Consider the following 4027-nt stretch of genomic DNA (forward strand, 5'->3'; position numbering starts at 1 on the left):
TGCCCGTTACCTCCTCCGTTGTTCCCTCGGTGAAGTTGTGCCATAGCCGCTGTGACTGCAGCAGACACGGCTGCCTGGAAAGTAGTGGAGTCAACTTCCGGCGGGGTTGGTTCGGGATTTCCGCGAGTAGCTGGGCGAGGCATCTTTCTGTCATGAAACGGAAAGATGTTGAGTGTACGTGGCTTCTGTGAGGTGGTGACCCTACTAACTAGGTGTATGGTGCGAACCTAAACATTACTATCATCAAGCATACAATCATAATGTCTTAACACATGACAACTGAGAATATTATAGCAAAACACACAAAAGTTTATTAATATTATCCGCATTTAGTACAAGAAAATTTTGCTCGTAAGAGCATACATAAGTAACACTAATCCGACAGCATAACGGCTCCATGAGTAGTGTAGTCACTTAAACATAGAGCCGGAGTACATAACATAGTTCCTAATAACCTACTATGATAAGTCTATCCCTAACCGCGATGGGCTGCGTCAGGAGGTGGTGCCGAAGATGTGGATCCTCCCTGAAGACGAGCCACTAGGCGTTCTGCGTCCTGAAGTCGAGATTCCCACCTTACCTGCCTCATGTGAAACTCCCGGAGGACGTCACGCGTCTCCTGTTCCGCACGCTCGACTCTAGTCCACAACTGGCGTACTTGATCAGCAGTGCCCTGAGCAAGGTCGCCGGTGTCCCGTAGTCGTCTCACCATGACTGGTAGGGCTCGGTCGGCCGGTCCTCCGTTCCTCAAGTCAAAGAACTCACGTGACATGCCAAACGGGGGTCGCTGTCCCTGATGTCTGCTCCATCTCTAAAGATCAATGCCCCAAGGAGGGGTAGGTCCAGTGGGTCCCACACGATATGCAGGCACCCTGATCGGGTAAGGGGGGTCGATGACCTCGGACTCTGCATCCGAATCACCCCCTTCGCTGTCATCGAGCTCCTCTTCGAAAGGTTCTTCGTCTTCTTCGGGTTCGACAGGCTCGCCCTCGACTTCCGCCTCCGGTTCCCCGTCAGATTCCTCTTCGGGGTCCTCCTCAGGTTCTTCTTCAGGCTCTTCCTCAGGCTCCTCCTCCTCCTCTAGCCAGCCGTTGTTTCCCTGATTAGGGAAGTAGGGGTCTCCCGGGTGATGAAAGCCAGCCATGTTGTCTGCGCGAGTACGTAAATATGCTACATTATCCTAGGATGCTATGTCTATCATACATACTAAGCAAACATTCTCTTTTTGGGTGATAAAAGGTATAGTGTTAGGTTCCCTGGCTATCCCGATCTCATCAAGACGTGTGTTAATTTTACCTTGGAGAGAATGTAGTTGATCAGGCTACATTCACTCCTTGGTATCACTAAGAACAGTCCCGAATTAACCGAGATACCAGTGTTATTGTGTTTGATTCAGCGTTAGATCCTTATTCCTAATGCAAGCAAGTGTGTTTTATGTACTTGTTCTGTTCAGAGTTATGTTAGTCCCTCTTTTTGGTTTATAGTTGCATATCAATGTATGGCTCGACATGCTAGTTCACTATAAACAAAGCTCTGATACCAACCTATCACACCCCCGAACCAGACGGCGGAAACGTCCGGGGGCTGTCGTGACTCAATTGAATACCATAACATTGAATATATATGAAACATAACAACATTCGTCACCATTCATCAACATAGTACAACCAGTAGTGTTTACATATCATACATTGTTTAAACATTACATTCCCCCAAAAATTTATTTGTTCAATTCATACAAAAATAAACTGCAACCGTCACTGGATATGATTTCTCTTGATTCACTGGTTCCCTGAGAATACAAGTATTTTGAAAAACGTCAACATATGAAATGTTGGTGAGTTCATAAGTTGTATTTGAAAACAATGCTTCGTATCGTTTGAAAACCACCAGAAAATCCGATATTTTCTGAAAATAGTATAGTCAAAAAGGTGTGAAGATCCATAAGTATGCCTGTTTGTTTTCTATACTTGTAAAATATTGTTTATTGAAATCGTATGTATTCTGAATTTGTATGTATTGAAAACCCTAGGAAAACCCGATGTCTTCCTAGTTCCTTGAATTCCATGAAATTACTTGAAACCATTGCAACGCATGAAGTTGTTATTCCAGACGACATTGGATCATTGATGAGCATGACTATCCGCCACAGACACGTGTTACACAAACGACTAGTCTATAGCAATACCAACGATCCCGAAGGCGTCGTCCGTACTAGTCACGCTATCCAACCGTCCTGTTGTCCCACATCCGAAGAGAAGGAGGACACGAAGGCCTCGACGACTCCATTAGCCGGTGGGGGATAAAAAGGTACGAGGGGTCCCAGACCCGCCTCGCAAAAAAGGCAGACTTTACTAGCGACACTAAAGGACCCTTGGGGACCAGTAGTCTACAGCCATTGAAAGTCCGGTTACGTTGTGTCGGGATGGTAAAACCCAACACCTCGTAAGATGAAGTCTTTGGGCCTTAAGATCAGGTCGTCGGGCTAGCTAGGCTCAACGAACAAGATTTTACACTTGTGGGGCCCAAAGATAGTGCGTAGACGTCTGTGCACATGTATAATGTATTCCGAATCGTTATTTGTATGAATCATAGTATTGTAGTATCATAGTATCGTTGTATTTGTGGTTTCGGATTTTTATTGGTTCGAGACCGAACCAATTCGTTTGACAACGACTTTTGGTATTGTAGTGTATTGTATTTTGTCGATAGTAGTAGTACCATTATTTGATCATATTGCATGTATAGAATTAGTCTTGGAAATTTTCTGTTTTCAGCCCCTCCTCTTTTGTAAAATTTACCTTTTCAACCCTTTATTTAAAATATTTTCCGGTTTGGTATTTAAATCAATTTTCTTGACATTTTAACACCAAAAATTATTGAAATAATCATTTTCCAGCATATTTTCCATAGAAAACAGCTTAAGACCCTGAAAATGCAGTTTTCTTGGTTTTAATCCCTTCTTTTCGCAAATTTGACAATTTTGGCCCAAATGGAAAATTTTTTGCAACTTTGGTCCTTTTTAAATTTAAAAAGCATTTTAAACCTTTGAAAAGGAATTGGAACACTTATAGTCCACTGTTTTACAGAAAGTTACAGTTTTGGCCCTCCAAAACAGAAAAATTCGCATAATGGGCCTTATTGGGCCGAAATTTTCATTTTTAGCCCATTAAGCTTGAAATTCATGTTTTTAGTCCTCTAATTAAGTGTAATTCCAGAAATAGTTTTATGGAAACTGTTTTGGCACACTTCATCCATCAAAATCTGTGAAATGTCAATTTGGGCCCTTATTTTTGTATTTTTCACATTTTAGGCCCAAAATTTGTGTTTTTGACCCAAAGAAAATTATTACTAAACCACTTAGCCATTTTTCTTGAAACACTTTGTGTTTAGAAATACATTTGAAGCTAAAATCATTTAACACAAGATATTTCTCGGTTTTGATGGGTTTTAAGGCTAGATCCAACATTAAAACACATAAAAGCATACATATAAGCATGGAAATCATACAAGGCATACAAACACATATAGATCTACACTTGCACTTGTATTCCCCCCCCCCCCCCCCCCCACAAAACTCATAAAAACAGAAAATAGGGGGTATGAAGCTCACCTTGGGGTGTTGATTCGGTTTTGCAAGGAAAAATGAAGTGTTTTTGGCCTTGGCTCCCTTTGATGAAGATCTCGAGTTTTGAGATGGTTCTAGGGTGCAAGATCACGATTTTTGCATAGATTAGGAAAGGATTTTGATAACAAAAGAATTTAAACCATAGATCTATGCATAATCTTACCTTAGATGAAGAATTTTGTGGAGATTTCCTCTTGAATGCTTCCTAGAACTCGAGATGTTTGAGTGGAGAGGGAGAGTTGTTCTTGAGTGATCTAGAGAGTGTTTGAGAGATTTTTTTTGGGGTGTGTAGGTGTGTATGGCCGAGAGTGAGAGAGAGGAAGAGAAAGAAGTGATTTTTGAAGTGATGCTTGCATGGAGGTATGAGATGTTGCATGGATATCCTATGGATAATAATGA

This window comes from Lactuca sativa, chromosome 5 (genome assembly GCF_002870075.4).
Source record: "Lactuca sativa cultivar Salinas chromosome 5, Lsat_Salinas_v11, whole genome shotgun sequence".
Classification (NCBI taxonomy): domain Eukaryota; kingdom Viridiplantae; phylum Streptophyta; class Magnoliopsida; order Asterales; family Asteraceae; genus Lactuca; species Lactuca sativa.